The sequence below is a fragment of the Anser brachyrhynchus genome (genome assembly GCF_964034855.1).
Source record: "Anser brachyrhynchus genome assembly, chromosome: 9".
NCBI classification, from domain to species: domain Eukaryota; kingdom Metazoa; phylum Chordata; class Aves; order Anseriformes; family Anatidae; genus Anser; species Anser brachyrhynchus.
Window position 1 is genome coordinate 12611791 of NC_137703.1, and position 18337 is coordinate 12630127.

Below are 18337 nucleotides of genomic sequence, written 5' to 3' on the forward strand. Positions count from 1 at the left end.
GACCCCCAGCACAGCAACACTGGGTGCTGGCCTAAGCAGATGGAAAATGGGGAGGTGAGAACAGGGACTGCCTGGACAGGAGCCCCACTTTGTTCCTTGCAGCAGGGCCCATACAATGGGCAATGCTGCATGCTGCAATGCTGGCTGTAGAAGCTTAATTTGGGGATTTTCTCCCAGAAGTCTGACCTAATGAGACACAGCAATGTTTGCATGCTGCTTCTACAGCTACCTTGTCATTAGAGATGCTTATTTCCCAGGTGGGCATGTGGTTTTCTATCTCTCTGGGTTAGGAAAACAATGTGATTACACAGTGAATTCAAGCCTGCTGAGTTTTAGGGAGAGGTAGTGTCTGATATGCATCATTTATAAATGGACATCGTATTGCCATTGCATAGGCAACACTATCAATTTCTCTTCTGCATGATTTTTTTTCTTTAGCATTTCATAAATTCCTTCCATTTTTCTTAATACTTAAAGCCCAGAGTGAATCAATACTAGTATTAACATTGCAAAAAGAAAGTATCCCCAGCAGAAACACAGAAACAATTGGTCATTTTGCTTAAGAGCCAGACTATTTGTACTGGTGACCACAGGAACAAGTGTAATCTGTCAACAGATTTTCACTTTCATGCAGATACATTTCTTTTTTCATTTAATTTTCATTTGCTTTTTACTTTTTTCATTTACTCACCTTGCACTTGACTGTGACAGTGGATATCTCATATTTAAAACATAAATCTGTGAGTCTTGGATTTTACTGTAAAACCATGCAAAACTGTCTTATTTCTAAGGCTTGCCCATTAAAATTTCACAGATGAGAAATTTAAACACTAGGCTTATGCAGACCTGAGCTATAAACAACCCCTCTGGATTGGAAAGGCCCTGGTTTTCAGACACTTTACTCAGAAAGGCTTTGGGCTTTAAATGCCCATAGTTGAGAAATGGAAATTATGTTGTTAGTTGCTAGATGGAGATATGCCAGCTATTTTCTGTTTTGCTTCCATTTCACTGGGCTAGAGGATCATTGAACCAGGGTGGCCTTGAATTTGGATCGAGAGCTCACTTCAGCACTTGTCTGCGGAAGGCCTGCTGCTTCAGGTGAACGGGCACCGTGCTTTGTACAACAGTTCAAACCTCAGGCAAGGGTGAAGTCTACCCCCTTTTTGGCAATCAGATCCCATTCGAGATGGCAGGGTGAGCTCCACAACTCACACTCCTCTCTCCAAATTCTGCTTACATCCCAGCCAACCTCCTTTCCTTCCCTCAGAGAACCCCTCATTGCTTCTACTTCCACAAAGCAGTGTGTCCTCTCCCCTGCAGCATCCCATATTCGTGCCCTACATGCTTTTGCAAGGATTTTCGGATTGCCTCCCTCATTAAGACACAGTGAAGGTCTCCTCCTTGTGTCCCAGAAACACCAACTCCACGCTGCCCTTACAGGCTGCCGTGATACTGAGTACCAGCAGTCCTGCAGGCTCTCTGGGTGACATTTCTCACTCTTGTTCTGCAGACATCTCCTAAGGGCTTTCCTGCTGTCCCCTCCATGTAGTATGATAACTGGACTCCTCTAGCTCTAAGTGGATCATTTCCTCTCTCATTTGTCTCATCTCACAGCAGCCTGGAGGTCTGCTCCCATTTATTTTAGTCTCACACAAAGCTGATTTCCTTGTTTCCGTTTGATTTAACTTCATTCCCAGACAATTTATGTTTTCCCTTGTTAGGGAGACCAGTTCTTGGATTAAATGAAACCAAGCTGTTATTACTGGTGTAATTTTTTCCCCACTCCTCACTCACTGGGACACTGGATAGCCTGTCTCCACCGGTAAACTGACAACTGTCTTTAGTCAGGGTACCCTGACCTATGTGCAGTGAGCACAACTCCCTCTGCAGCTTACAAAAAGCTTGTAGGCTCCTGCACAGCTTGAGCTGGAGGATGGATTTCAAGCATACACAAAAGCCAACAGCCCTGCTTTCAAGCAGGGAGCAGACAGGCCAAGAGATGCTTGCCCCAGCACACAGGGAGTGCCTGGGGAGCTGCTGCGGGGGAGTTCTCAGGGGACCACAGGGCAGGACTACAGCACACTTCACACAATACAACTGGAGGCCTCCTGAGGGGAAAAAAAACCTCATGGTCTCCTGCCTAATCTTGTTCTTCTGATGACCCAACATAGCAATTAGTTTAGTAAATTTCCAGACTGCTCTATTAGTGCCACAGGAGCAGAAGCCAACTGGGTTCATGGGTTGGAGAGCTCAGCTTTCAGCCCGTTGTCCTAACGGCCTGCCGTTCCCTGCGTGGCACTGGAAGCGCTCTGCTGCTGGTGGCGTTTGGGAATGACAACTGCGTACTGCTGCAAAGCGTTGGAGAAGGCCATGTGCTGGTGAAGGTGGAACTGCCTCGTGGCAATCGGGCAGCATGGCCCTGCTCCTCCTCTCCCTGCTCCCTGAGCATGGCCTCAGTTCACCGGATCTGTGTACAAGGAATGGCAGAGCAAATGGGAGACACAAATGTGCTTCCAGGGCTGCTACAGAGCCACCTGAGGGTGCAGCCTCACTCCTTACTCAGTTTGCACTGAAGACAATGCAACTTGGACAGACATAGACATTATTCCTCCACCTCTGTAATACATCTCTAGGATCTGCAGACTGGGCTGACAAGGATGTTACAAGGCTGATTTACTGGTAGGGGAGTAACATGCTTTGCTCCCATGAGGGAATGTATAGTTCATGCCCCACCAACAGAAATTCTGAGCAGAATATTACTCCCTACATCTTGCTGTAACTAAAAGAGCCAGGGAGAGCTGCTCCCTCCCCCTCCTCATGCTTTAAGACAGGGATTATGGTGTCTAAGGAACCATGAAGGAGAAACTCTCTCGACAGTATTTCTAGTCTTCTCTGCAGTCTGTTCTTGCCACTGTCCTGACAAGTGTAAATCATGTTTCAGTGTAAGTCTGGACCCAGTACATCTGTCATGTCCTGGTGGCAATGTTGGCTAGGCTGTCTGTAAATCCACTGAGAATAATGTATTTGTGCTGCAGGATGACATCCCATAATGAGATTGCGATATTCCGTAGCCTATGATTTGCTATTTGTGACAAAGACAGATTTCATGAACAGCAAGGCTGCTGGGAGACCTGCTGGGCTCAGGGGACATTCATAAACTGGGGATATTGCTCACCTATTCAGCGATAACTCAGGTACACAGGAGGCAGTTTCTTATTGCTTTCTAGACCAATTGCTAAACCCCATTAGCTACAAATCTGGCCACATATTTGCATTCAAAACACCACACAACACAAAATAACTAACTGTAGAAAAGCACAGTCAAGAACTGCATGTATTTACGTGCCGGCCTATCATATCAATCCAACTACATTTAATATAGCAAGTATAATAGTAAAAAAAAAAAAATCATTTCCATGTCTTGAACAACTCTGTTTATTCTCCTCAGAGATTTAGACAATTAATCCCTTTCATAATGAAATTCTGCTTCTTTCTTTGCTCCCAGTTGTAGCTTATTTATGGAAAGCTTAAAAAAATTCTTCATCCTTATTTATGGAAATACACATATGCCATGTTCTTCCCTTCTGTGGTGCGAGCAGAAGTTGTATAAGACTGCATTTATGCATATGTACAAATCTGCACATACCTTCATGCTACTCTAGCCCTCTTAGCTGACAATACAAATTAAACCTAACTTATTTTCCCTATTTCATTGGGAATTGTGATATAAATCATACTTGAGACTAGGTGCCTAAGCAGTTTGCAACTCTAAAATTAAATAAATGGATGTACGTATTAAATTCTGCAGAAGATGCGCTGGTATTAGAAAGGTTTTAGTATACATCATTAAATGTTGTGGTTTAATTGCTTTTTGGCAAAGCATGATGCAACAAAACCTGAAAATTGCTGTAGAGTAAAAAACTCACCTTCTGCTACCAGGGAATGAGCACCAAGAGAAATGACAGACGGATCCTACTTTATGGACACCGAGAAAACATCTGCTTTATTTTCACTTGAACTGAAGTTTAACAGTGTTACTGCTGATTGCAATTTGTGGAAGAGGAGAATCGGGCCCATGGTTTAGAGAAGACCTTAATCAGCCCAAACTTAGTAAAGCAGATGAATGAATACATCTACCTCATTTTATGAAAGCAGACTCAGAAATGCTGTCTTGTTCAAAGCCAAACAGCTAAGAGGAAAAATGTTTAAATTCAGCCTCTCTGTGGAGTTTAGCAGAATTAGGAACTCAGCCTAAGTCTCTTGAGCCTCAGGCTTGTTTCTCTGGCACTGAGATCAGCTGTCTCGTCTTAATTTGGCAGGGGGCTGGAACTAGATGATCTTTAAGGTCCCTTCCAACCCAAGGCATTCTATTTAAATGCACAGTCCTTTTAAATGACTGTTTTATCCTACTAGACTTCCTGTTCTCCTTCATTTACATCAACATACGTAGAAACATGGCATAGAGTGTCATGTAAGTCAATAAAATAAAATAGAAGCCAGGGTACAGCAAAAACCCCAAATCCCCTATCCATGCACAGCCCATGGCAAGAGAAATGGATGGAGTGATTGCTATGTTACCAGCAGCTGAGCGCCTTATTATTCTGAACTGAAAATTGAGTTAGAGTCATTGTGAAGTTGATGCTGCCTGGACTACCACATAGTTGTACTCAGTTTATTCCGAGTGTGCTTCTAGCCCTAATTTCCCACAACTGGATCACAGACATCCCATTTTACAGGTGGATAAAAATATGAGAAAGCAAAGTGAAGCCATCTGTCTGTGGACATACAAACACGTATGTAACAATAGAGAACAGATCTCAGTGTCTCCCAAGCCTGTCCTATCAGTCCCTGCAGGTAAAGCTGCACACACTTCACCTGTTCTGGGCACTGTGCATTCACATGTACAAGTAAATGTATTTCTGTTGTTTATTTCCTCTGCTTCCCACCGTCACGTATCTTGCTCTCCCAACACAACAGCTGGCCACAGCTGCAGATGGGTATGAAATGCTTACACGTGACTCAGTACATTTTGGAAAGCTGCCACCTTCCAGTATTGTCCCACAGATGAGGGCATCCAGGGTCAAATCCTACAATTGGCGGAGTGGACAGGGCTTCCCTGACTTCAGCACTGCTGTGTCTCCTGAACCACAGTAGGCACTTAGCTCATTCTCTATAGCCTCCATCAGGCAAAGGGCTTCTAAAATAGCTTAAAAGAACCATTGATGAGTTTTAACATAAAAGGTAGAATCAGGCCAGCAAAGCTGACCGTTTAAATCCAGCAGGTCACTGACTCTTTTGTGTTGATCTGAACCAGCATAATCAAAACCTGGCTGGGTTGCACTGGTGGTCTCTCCATCACATGTTACTTGCCATCTCAATTTCAGAGTGTTTCAGAGAACACTCCCACCCCTTCCTGCCCTGCTCTATGAAGAAACAGTTGGTTTGAATAATCAGATCCTTTTTTTTTTTTACAACATTCTCTCAGAAATCCCAAATGCCAGAGACTGCACATCAGCACATACAATCTCAGCCATTCACTGACTGACTGAATATGACATACTGTTTACAAATGAATACTACATATATTTCTGCCCTGTAAAAACAAAACCAAAACCAAAAAAAAAAAAAGTAGTGTAGTGACACTGCAGTGACAGCCCAGTACATCTGCAGAAGTTGTATTCAAGAAATACTACCTGCAAAGGGTGAGTTTGTCTGTAAAGAAGAAGTTTGTACAGTCCCTGGGCATGGTTTCAAGCCAGTGTTTGCATGAAAAGTCCACGAGGTTTTGCAAAGCAGGTAACAGAAGGACCTTGTAGTGTGTTTTGTGACCCATATTTCAGGCTTATTACTACCAAAGGACAGAAGCTCCCTGTTGCATTACAGATCTTCAGCAAAATATCATGGCCACCACCACTAAAAACACTAATGCTTGATTTATTGCTGGAATCTGGAAAAATGTTAATCCACTGATGTCTCAATTTTTACCATGCCTGCCCAGACCTTTGCCTCAAGCTAATTTCTGTTGCCTTTGGGGGCGATGAAGTAGTTGTGCTACTGTATGTTAGGTGACAGAGATCCTGTTGCAAAGTTGGTTCTTTTGCCCCAGTGAGTGTTTTGCAAAAGAGAAGAAAGTGAGGGTAAAATCTTAGAAAATAATCCAGGAAGACAGACTTCAAAAACCCAGGATACTGCTGAAGACCTCATGGAACGTTTTGAGCCTCCCTTTTGCAGCCAGGCCCTCTCATTTCTACATTTGATCAATGCAGCAGGCCTAAAACTTTGTAGCAAATACGTTCAAAAACTGGTGTTTTCTCCTCTATTAATGGTTGCCACAAATGATGCAATGTTTGGAGCAGCGTCTATGCTACTTACACATTTTTTATTTTAAATCAAGTTTAAATCACTAGGCTGCCTCACATATTCAGCTTCATGTGTTCTGATCTCCATGTTGATAGCTCAGCACGGGTATGCAGAAGCTGTCCCAAACAGAGCCAGTGAGAACAGTGGGAAGGGAAGGCAACGAGCGCTGGCCAGACAGGCATAGATGGTAATTTGGGATGATGAGCTAAGTAAATTAGCTGGATGCTTCTGTAATATGATCAGTGACAAAATGGAACTGACAAATGCACTGCTATGGTAGTAACAACAGTAATTCACTTGTGATGACTGCATGTGGATCTCCCAAAATTAGTTTTCCATGTTGTTTGCAGTCTCAGGTAAGTAGTAGTTTATCAGTGACATATTTTCTGATTATATTTCTTAAGTTTTTTCCACTGCTATAAGCACTTGTGATACTTGTTCTTAGTGATATCTCCACCTGCAGAGGATTGCTGTGTGGCAAGAAGCACTAGACTATTCATCAGGTTGTAGAGCAGTGCACTGCCACATAAACAGGCCTGTGCCTCTTAAGAGATTCCTGCCAACCTTGTGGGACCTGTGCCTGCTTGCATCAGCTCTTAATTCACCCTGAAGAAAGCTTAATGATGGGCTGGATTTGTTCTTAGTACAACTCTCTCGACTTCAGCAGAGTTTCCTTTGCAGTGAACTCGTCCTGACACACTCACATTGTGCAGCCAAGCACAGCAGCAGAGGCTCTGGCTGGCAGGCCATAATCAAATCCCATTTCAAGTAACCTGGCCAGCCTCCTGCCAGGGGGTTGGAGCAAGGAGAGATGCAGCATGCCAAAGCCATCTCCTGCAGAACAGCATTCTTCCCTATTATTTAGTTATACTGATACTGACAAATGTATTTTTGAATCCTTAATTTCTGCTATCTGTGGCTACATCATCAGTGAATTGAGTGTTCTCTTCCTTTCAGAACTTCCCATGAATAAGGTTCTCCCTTTCCTCAGAAAAACTGGTGAGCTCTCTCCTTACCCCGAAGCAAGGGAAACTTGCCATTGCCAAAGAAGAAAATGCTGGGCTTTGCTTATGGAATTCTGATGAAGAAAAGGAGTACCTTTTTACGAGGCACAGAAAATACTTGTAGGAGTTTGTGCCTTCCCCCCACCAAGGAATAAGCCTTCCCCAGTTGTTCCTGTCCCCTCCCTCCTAATCAGTACCAATGAAAAGAGTAAGCAACGAAGGGCCATGGCATTCCTGTAACAGCCCAGCCATTACCCAAGTCAGAGGAGAAAGACTTGGTTGAGTGAAGTTTCCACGTGATGAAAGAGTGATTCCAGGTCTCTCCTGCTTCCTAACAGAGAAGGACTCACAGAATGCGTATCTCAATGATCGCCTAGTTGCTGTGGTTGCAGAAGCACTGGGTTTTGTCATTTTTGCAGCTTCCTTCAGGTCTGCATTCCTATTCTCTGTTGCTGAGAAATAAAGAGATTTGGGAGACAGCCCAGACTTCCTGAATTGTAGCAGTAGGTGTCTAAAACCTACTCCTGAATTCCTGACAGCATTCTACAAATACTCTGCGTTGTATGAACCACAACAACATTCAGTTTGCTCTCTCTGTCTGATCTGTATTCAGATTTTCTGTGCTCTGTTTCTCATGAATGCACCAGAGTAGTCAGTGTGAGTTCCCAAGGTGATGGACTGGAAGCTGTGTCTTGGAACCCATGATTTAGAAAACACCAGCAAAATACCTTTTGATCATTGGGTCGGGATCAGATATGTTTTGCTGTCCTTTTTTTTTTTTTCATGATTTTTCACTTTTTATCATTTAAAATTAAATTTAGCTGTGGTTTAAAAGACCGTCATTATAACTGGGAGAAGTGTTACTGTCCAGTATTGCAGGTACAAAGATGAAGCTTAGTAATAACTCCTTGCTTCTAGGTAAACAGAACTGTGATTTACAAGCTTGTAAGGCTTGACTGTACTCAGAGTCACAGTTCAAGTACTCAAGTATTCGGCAGTACTCAACATTCACAGCTAACTGTGAAACATTAGAGGGAAGGGCTGGTGAAGAGGGACAAGGAACGGAAAGCCTGCTCCACTGAATCTGTTCAGCTTGTCTGCAGCTGATGGTCTGCTGCTGGCGTTTCCAGATTAGGTTCCAAAAGATCACAAGCTCCATCAAAGGCAAGTTCCTTTTACAACATAAATGCTGATGTGTGGCAGGCAATAGTAACGATAGTACTTCAGACAAAGCAGGGTATATTTTACTATGAGACTATGGTACCAAGAACTGATTCAGACAAGTAAAATCTGGAAATGCGTGGAGGAACTAAGAACCGATCAGACTGCTAAAACCACATATGTGGAAATGGATACAGGTGGGATCTTAGCCTGAATGGAAACATGCAGTTCTCCCGGCAGAAATCAACCAGAAAGCCTGCCTATCACATACCGCTGCTAGACTTTGAGTAGCAACATCCAAAAACACAGCAAAGGCTTGTGTCTGGAGAAATAATATTGTTGCCCTTTGCATCCTATGGACCGGAAAGAAATGAGATACAATAAAACCCAACAACATTGTTTGGGGTTTTGTTGTTGCTGTTCTGGGAGTGGCCTTTCAGAGTATATGAACACCAGGGCTGGCTCATGGCAGTCCCATGGCCCCTGATGATTGACACTTGGCTAGTGTCAGCCCAGTTTGCACTGCCACCTCACGGTGCAACCCAGCAAGAGCAGTGGTTTGGTTGCTACTGGAAGATCTGTAGGAAAAGACCCTGCCAGTCCTTCTTAAATTAAAATCCTAGATGGTGGAGGCAAACGAATCTGCACTAGAACAGTGAAAGCAGCAAGGCTAAATGAGCACTGGTGGAAATAAAAAATCTCGTTTTTGTCTCTAATTTACGTTCAGAAGTAGAAATGGCAAGAGACCTTTCAGAACAATGAATGTACTTTGTTGCAGTCCAAGGCAAGCAGAAACGAGGGCTACATTCAGCTGGTGAATGGTCTCCTACAAAAGGTTCCTGAGCATTCATGCAGGCTTGAGCTGTTGGAAAATGTGCTGGTCTGCTACAGGCTGGCAACAGTTCGGACTCCTTTCTCTTGCCATTCCTCTGTCATCATTTTCAAGAGGCATCCCCCTGAGGCAGTCAGGGTGGTCCCTGATGGAGTACCATGGCCAAGTTGGAACTGTGCTGGAGACCATGGAGACCACGGCCAAGTTGGAAGCGTGCTGAGGTCAAGAATTCCTTTCACCAACGTGTTACTATGAGACTTCACCTACTGATGCAGAGGAGTTGGCTGGTTCAGTGCATGCCTGTTTTTCTGCTGTGGATAAATCCCTCTGCCCTTTTACCATCCACAGGGATACAGAGGAAACTGTGCACCACCACACATCTGTACTGCAGCATCAGCAGGCCTTGCTGAGGTTGGGACAATCACATGCCATATTTAACTAGCGGCTTTCTTTTGCCATCTCATTGTTATTCAAGAGTCTATAATTGGAAGGCTGTAGAGTGGGGGTTATTTGAGAGCTGATGCCTCCCACTAGGGAACCAAGATATAGATTTTCTGATTACCTACGTCCATCCTTTTCCAAAGGCTTATACAGCCAGCACTTTCTTACGACTACAAGTTTCCTTGAGAGAAAAATATATTCTAACAAGCAACCCTTAATCTTTCAACCACTGCTACACAGAAGTCTTAGAATAAGAGTTCCTGCAGTATAACACTTTTGAAATGTATGTGCCAGGAGTGATAAAAAAGCTTTTATATACTCGGAAAACAAATCTGTTTCAGTTGGGTGCACTCAGACATTCCTCCTGATTTGTTTAGCATACATCTTCTGTCCAGTCTGTCTGAACAGAGACCAACGTAATGAAGCCCAAAGATGTAAAGATTTTAGATCTTCTTGTTATGTTGTGGATGAAGCAAATCTTCAGTGGGGTGGTGATCATCAGACAACAGAAAAAAACACATCTATATGTGCCTTGATTTATTGCATAGCAGCCATATGGCAAGGTTTGTAGTTCCTGAATAGATAGCAGATTTTTTTTATTTTTCAGAAGTTGTCACATGGGAAATCCATGAAGAATCCTTACAGCTAAGAGGCAGGTGGCTGACAGCTACCATACCACACATGCTGCTGTCAGATGGAAATATCCCCACGAGCTGCAGCTCTCTGCTCCATAGTAGCGACCAGTTCCTGCCTGCCTCATCTAGCTTGGTTCTTTTTCTGCTGTGCAGTCCTGCTCTCTGGTTTAGGTCATCTCCAAGGCAGACACAGTTATGTAGGAGCTGGCAGCACCTTCACCTTCAAGCACTGATTATTTTCCTCATGTTTTGGGGATGAGTTTTTTAACTCCTTCTTCCCTATTGTCATCATTTATTGATAGACAGTGTCAGCTTGTTTGTCGAGTTATCGTGTGGCTTGTATACTTTCATATTTATGGAAGAAGACAAACCCATCTTACATATTAACATTTATTTGACTACAAAAATAAGTTCTTCACACTCAATGACCTGTGTTCTTCCCCACCCCTCCAGGCAGAAGCCTCACCCAAAATATAACTCATGTTTATTGTCCTGTCAATCTATGCAGTCTTGTTAGACTGAGGGAGGGTTTCATAGGCAAAGGCAGGGCTCTAAGTAATTCTTTTGGTTCCCCAGTGTACAGATTTAGTGGAGACGTTCTGCTTGACTGCTGTTGTGGTGATACATTGGCAGAAAGGGGCTCTGTAAGGAAGAATAGATCAAGTCCTGATGGTTTCCTAGGTCAAAGGCAGTGAACAAGCTGCACCACCTAGCAAACTGGAAACCACCGCATTTTATGGAGTTATGACAAGCTGCAGCAAAACTGCATTAATCAGACAAGGATTTATTGCCACCCACAGACAGTGTGACTCTGCTGAGATCAGGCTTCACATAAGACAAGGTGTAGTACAAAAGCACTTTGGCAGAAAGGCAGTGCCCAGAAGACCTTGCAGTCCTAATACGCATCTGAGAGAATGAAAGGATTTGTCTCTATACTAAAGACAGATGATGGAGCAGATGTACCTCCAGACTGTACACTGCAGCTCAGGACCCCAAACCAGCTGATAACACTCAGTGTTAAAATCACCATTTGGACAGGCAAGAATAGCACCCTACAACATTTTCTTGAGCTAGCACACCTCTCATCCTGACTTACCAGATCTGTCCTATCTCAGTATGGCTAGATCACTTTCTTATAATTTCTTTGCATCTGAGTTAGCAAGACCAAGCCAACATCTGGATGTACACTACAATATCCACCCATCACTATATAAGTAGGATGCAAGAATTAGGATTTAACCCTGGGTCTTCTGTCCAGTATCTACCTGAAGGTAAACTTTCAAGTTGTGCCCAGTGAAGAGGAGTGTGTTTCATGGTTGAGGAGCTGATGGAGGGGAATACCCAGTTGCAATCATTTCACCACCAACTCGTTTTAGTCTGAGGGATGTTGAACTTTCCTGCTGGCAATCGCTGGGCTATAAAACTGTGATGCTTATTTAGCAATCACTGTAGTAAAATTAGATAATATGAATACATTTTATTGCTCAGCATCATCCATCATCATGTACGTCACTTAAAGAATCTTGATAAAAAGAGATGAAGAAACACTCTTGGATAAAAAGCTTTTTTTTTCCTAGAAGTTTAAAACCTTTTCAGCAATTTGTGGAAATTTCTTAGATGATCTTTTATGTAGCATGTAAAAGATAATCTTTTATAAATTACTGTAATTATTAATCTTTTATAAGTTACTGTAAAACTTACTAAAGAATCTTTTATACAATGTATTTCATCTCTATACATCTCACAGTATGTCTATAGTATGTCTCTATATTGAGACTAGTTTTTACCCATAGGTTTCAGGAGGTGCTATTGAGCGGCAATGGTGCCATGTTAAGGACCCTACCATGACATACCAGGAAATGCTGAAAAATATTTAAGCTGCCTAAACTGCATCACCCATCACTTTCAATATTGAATGACTACAGTGCTTCTGTTATACCCCTGCTCCGCTTCATTAACCTGGCAACCAGATAACTGCTAAGTTTTCATTCCCTAACAATAAGGTTACCATTATTTTTGAGTTTTCACTTTACATTATGCTCTAAGTCATGCAATGGCAAAGGGAAGCATTTAAGATAATCACGCTACTGTAGAAGACTCCTTTTATCTTTGTACTTTCAGCTGCAATCTGAGGCAATCAGAGAATATGACTCAGGGCATATCTACGCAATGCAGAGATTTTCAGTCTACCATTGATTCACTGCATACAGGAAGTTTCCCCAATGCAAAAAAAAAGAGATTAAGAACAGTTTCCAGAGCTGAGACCTCTACTACTGTAGTCTGGGTCTTGTAGTTCTTTGAAAGCACCAGAGAAAACGTTATTCAACTACAACGAGTTAAATACTGTTATGCATGGACAAATATTTTAAAGGGCATCCTTTTCTTATTCCTAGTCAAAGGCAGCCTAAAATACCAACAGATACCTGGCAGAAATTGAAAGCCTTCCATTTTGAAGTGCCAGGTGATCAGGACACTTCACTTCTGACTAGCTAGAAATTACCTTGAAGCTTATTTTTCAGAAACCAGCAGGAGCTCAGCACCTGAATATCTTGAAAAGGAAATAGCTAGAATGACTACTTACTTTTGAGTGAAACTCTCTGCTGCTTTCTTCAATTACTAATGATATAACCAACCTGAACAGTTTGGGCCAACACTTCCCATAGGATTTCAAGCCCCACGTTTGGTTCTTATGGCATACTCCAGCCAAAACAATGGTTAGTTGAAAGAAACTCCCAGAAAATGAGACGGGGAGTTTGGCCTGTATTTTTAAAATTCTACTGACCTTTTCCTCATTAGAGGCTAATTCTATTTTCACCTTTCAAAAAGAGGCTTATAATTTGGATGGGAGGGATGTGTACTTACCAGAACTATGCTTTTTGACACCACATCTGTCCAACTTCACTAAGAATCAGGCTTCTGGCCAGAATACAGTTTGGCCAGATCCCTGTAACTGAGTTCCCTATTTCGGCTACATTAAGTACATTCAGCAAGCTCCAGCCCAACTGTATATGGGCAAAGTCTCATTTGCCCAGCACCAAAAACGCTGTTAGGGAATAAACAGGTAAGTTATGAGGAATCACTGCTGGCATCCTGCCTCCTATTTACCAAGAGAAAGAGAGCGTCTAGTTCTGTTCTGGGCATAGAGCCACATGGAAGACGTATTGGGACAGAGACCAGTGCAGCAGCTGGAAAGAAAATGAAACTGCAAACAGCAGGAGTTGGAAATATGATTGTACAGAAATAGCAAGGGCGGAACCAGGGGACATCCCATGGAAAGAGCATGAAAAATGCGTATTGGTGTAGAAGTGGGGACAGATCTTGGAAAGCAGTCTAGGACTGGCATAAGGTAAGGACATTAAAGAGCAACCTGAGGCAGGGTGAGAGGAAGGGCAGAACATGGCTCAGGCACATAGAAGGTGAAAGAAAGGACACTGTACTGCCCAAGGTCTGCTCTCAGCAAACAGCAGCAAAAGCAATGGCATAGTAAATAGACCAGCTCACGGGTGAGAAACTAACAAATGCCACCAGTAATGCCATAGTACATCAGTGCTCACCAGTCCCACCTCACCAGTAACTTTAAGGTATCATTACAGGAAAACTTGAGGAAGTACTTCTCATTTTAGTGTGCTCTAACAGAAGAGAAAAATATGACACGGAAGTTTCTACTATATGCATAAATTTGTTAAAAAAAGCAAAAACAAAAGCTCCCCAAAATAATTAAATTCATGTTCTCATACCATTTATAGAATCCAAAGCTTTGTACTTTGATAATGATAAAATTTAAAACTACCTTTTCTACTGTAGTTTGGCCTCATTTTCCATGCACATTGACATTTAATTGCTTTATCACATATTATTTATCCAACAATATAATGTTTTCCAATACTCTAAACATCTACCTATTCTCTTCTATCCATACTTTCAGCAACTTTCTTTACATTTTGGTTCCAGACTAAAATATCATACTTGAACTGAGCAAAACAGCTTAGCAGACTACAGCTCCCATGCACCCCAGCTTTCGCCCAAAAATCATATCAACCCTTCCTTTTATGATATTGAATTCTGCTGACTGTACAGTGTGAATACCCAGTCTTTCAGAAACCTTCCTTTGCCCTGTCATTATCCTTTAAGTATGGACTGTATTTTGGTAACAGAAGTATGACTGTATATTTGACTTAAGTGAATATGCACTGCAGATATTTGTGCATCATCTTCCTTATCTAACATGGCCATAAATCTGTGTCACCTCGACACCTCATCAGTCACAATTTTATGGTGTACTCCAAATCATTGCTCAGAATATTAAAGACTGTACGCCCAAGAACTAAGTCTAACTTAACGGAAACACACCCACACTGTGACAATCCCTTGTTTTTAGCTACCTTCTGGGGTTGCATGTCTACCATTTGCAGCACTGGATTTATCTAGGCATTAGTGCAGACTGGCCCTACTGGATGTCCTCCTCCCTGTGCTCTTACCTTTGTTTTAGGTGGCCTCCTCAGTGTCTGGTGGTGTCCAGAGACAGCAGAGGTCACAAAAGTTAGCAGGAATAGCATCAAACAAGTAGACTAGTGAAACCAGTGTCTTTCCTCAGTTACTGGCTGCAGTCCTGATGACAGTGATTGACTCCATGGATTTGGCTTCAGTCTGTTAAAGAAAATTACTCGTGAAATTCATTCTTAAAATTTGGAGAGAAAAGAGAGGACTGTGCCTAAAGATACTAATGAGGAAACAAAAATGTTTGCCAAACATGATGGAAGGTTATCCTCAGTTTCATAGCCTTCCAGGACTAGAATCAGCAAAATGCTCAAGAGACCTCAAAGCCATTTGAAGCCTTGCCTAGGCTCACTCAGACCAATAGGGCTAAACATAGACCCGACAGAAGACACTCTTAAATGTCTCACTGAAGCAGGTCTGAATTGCAAAAAATTGGAGACAATCTTAAACAGTATGTCCTGGAAAAGGAATCAAAAGGCAAAGGCCATAACGTCTGTCTGTCTGTCTCAGTCTTTGAAAACTGCTCATGCTTTTCAGGCTTATGTAAGCCAAGTTCAGACATTAACATCTAACAGGATAACAGAAACAATAAATCTTGTTTTACTCATTTTATCTGCAGTACCAAAGCAGCCAATAGATTTGCACATATCACATGTAGTGACTTGTGATAAAGAAATCATTTGCTGTGTGAGTGGCAGGAACCAGATGATCCTGATTGCAGCGAGCTAACCACTGGGCCCTGCTGTTCTAATGGCATGTATCACACCTCACCACCTCAAATGCCAGGTGTGGTGACAATGGAACTTGGACTTGAGGAAGAAGTTACTGCCACGGTGCTCGCTGAAGAACAGATCCCCGAACAATCTGAACTAACACAACAGATCAAAGTCAGACCAGACACTGAAAACAAAACTACAAAGCAACTCCAGCACGAACAGAAAATTGCTATCGCATTACAGTAAGATCTACTAAACACACAAGCCCCAGAGGGAATTATATAATAGGTAAAACAACCTCAACCCGGAAGATTTTTTGCTTCATTTAATTCATTGCCAAATAACAAACTTCTAATCACCAATTCAGGAACTGTAAAAAAGAGAACATAAATAATCAAATGCTTAAGCAGGCACCTTTCCTCTCCCTTCCCCATGCTCAGTTCACAAACATCTATCTTCTGCCTCCACCATCTCAGCACCCCTGGCTCTCACTGCACGTTATGCTCTGCCCAGCCACCTCCTGCTCTGAGGAAGCTGGGGTGCTGCGTGCTCGTGCTGTGGTTTCCTTTCACCGCCCTGACGTACCGCTCTTATCTTCACGTACCGCTCTTATCTTCCCTTCTGATCCGCTTCCCTGGACTGCGGCACAGACCACACCGAGCAACTCCTGTCAGCAAGGGCACTGCACCGCCCGCTGCAGCCGGGGCCTGTCACGCTCCCAGCCCTGAGCTGTTTCTGGTGGGTCCAGGACAGTTCCTGACACCCCCAGCTGAGCTGTGAGTCAGCAGAAACAGGGCAGGATGAGGTCCGGTGGGGAGAAGCAGGGTCAGACACAGCCAAGACATGGGATGGAGTGGGATGAGGTGGCTGGCAGCCCACAGGGCACACGGCTGGGCAGAGTAGGGACGTGACAAGGCCCGAGCATGGCCACAGGCTGGGCTGGAATGGGGCTGAGGGCAGGGCTTTTGGGTGGAGGCCTCAGGTGAGGCTAGTCAGGGCGCATAAGTGCTCTTCTTATCCCCAACACTGATCAGCTTTTTCTTTTTTTTTTTTTTTTTTCAGACTTTTTAGTACCAAAACCTCTCTTACCACCCACTTCTGTTATTCACATCTCTGTGACACCTCTCAGCCCCCTGATTGGCACAGGTGAACATACCTTAGCAAGGCCGGCTCTCCCAATGGTTTACCACCGTGAATCCCAGAGGTGATTTACCCTCAACTCACCAATTTTATGCTTAGAAAAGCCAAGCAGTCTGGTAGTGTCTCAACTACCAGCCTTCCAGAAAGAAGCCTCACCCTTCTCTGCACTTCGCAGTGCTTGGAGTTTTCTTGCCTAGACAGCTGGAGCAATGAAATTAAATCACCTTCAAGTCTTAAACATTGCTTCTCTGCTGAGGTACCCACAGCTGGCATCACTGCTGCTGTTTCATTTTGGTGTTTTACAGCTCAGGTGAGTGCTTTGAACTAGCCTGGTAATTTCACTCACATTTTTATTCTGTGGGCCTGCTCATCATCTGTGAAAAATAAAATACCTTTTGGGCTAGAAACACAGACTGACTTCTGTGGGAAACCAAGGAAGATGAGCTCACTCCATTGAGCAGATGCTTGATATGAAGACCTGGCTTCCTTTCCACTGTGACCTCTGCCAAATCCTGTAATCTCATGCTGTTCCATCCTGGCAAATGGGAATAAATCAACAGCTCTGAAATTTGGTCTGTGCAAAGCTTTTTAAGAAATAAGGAGCAAGCCCATGTGGTGAATGTAACTAGAGTAATTTATTACATTTGGCCTTTAAGCACAGCAATCTGGAGATTTCTGCTCCTTGCTGTCTTAATGCAGAGAGCCCAGAAGAATGTGTTAGTGCCTCTAGTTGCTTAGAAGATTTTTCTAAGTATTCTTGTCTTATTATTTTCTTCACTTTATTTCTTTTCTGTATTTACATGTTAACACAAGGGAATAAAAAGGCTATGGGATAAAATGAAAGCTCTTTTCCATAATAAAATTGTAACTAATTAGTATACTTTTTTTTTTTTCATAAATCTTTTCTCATGCTCCTCATTCTGTGATGGATATATATTACCAACTATATATAAAACAGTTTTCACAATGGGAATGCTCAAACACAGGAATCAGAGAGGGACTCAGAAAGGCCATGGTATTTCCATCATGATTGGACAAGGCCCAGTCTAACTTGACATAATTTTGAAGTTACCTGGTCTTTAAGCAGGGAGTAAACCTGGTGACTTTCAGAGTTCCCTTCCTTCTTAAATTATTGCAGGATTCTGCATTTTCTATGTGTTGGCATGGGATTATTCAGCTGGAGAATGTTGGCTGACGTAATTCTAGCTGAATCAAAACATTGCCACATTTTTACACATACAGTTACACACATGGGCATACTATCCTGAAATAAAGGTAGTATGTTGTGATATTATTGATTTGCTTTGGAAACTATTGTAGTATTGTTTATATTCTCTATGCACAAGAAAAGAAGGAAGAAGTAAGATTGTATGTGGCAGATACATTTTTTCTGCACGAGGAATAACTGCAGGGGTACGATGAAAGTATTTTCCAGCTCTGTATTGTTAAATATGAAAAGGTTGCTTATTTCTACAGAAACATCTAAATTTCTGGGTTCATGCAAGTTTTTTAGTATAATGGCAATATATCCTTCTGATAATCTTAATAGCC

General features: G+C 42.7%; 1 long non-coding RNA gene across 1 annotated transcript; it reads right to left on the reverse strand.

Annotated features, from left to right (window-relative positions):
• Nucleotides 1–10972: 10972 nt before the first annotated feature.
• Nucleotides 10973–17295, reverse strand: LOC308199924. The gene is made up of 3 exons (XR_013955093.1): nt 16251–17295; nt 14912–15080; nt 10973–11075 (listed from the first exon to the last, which is right to left on the reverse strand). It is a non-coding gene; the product is annotated as an uncharacterized lncRNA (long non-coding RNA).
• Between the last annotated feature and the right edge of the window lie 1042 nt (nt 17296–18337).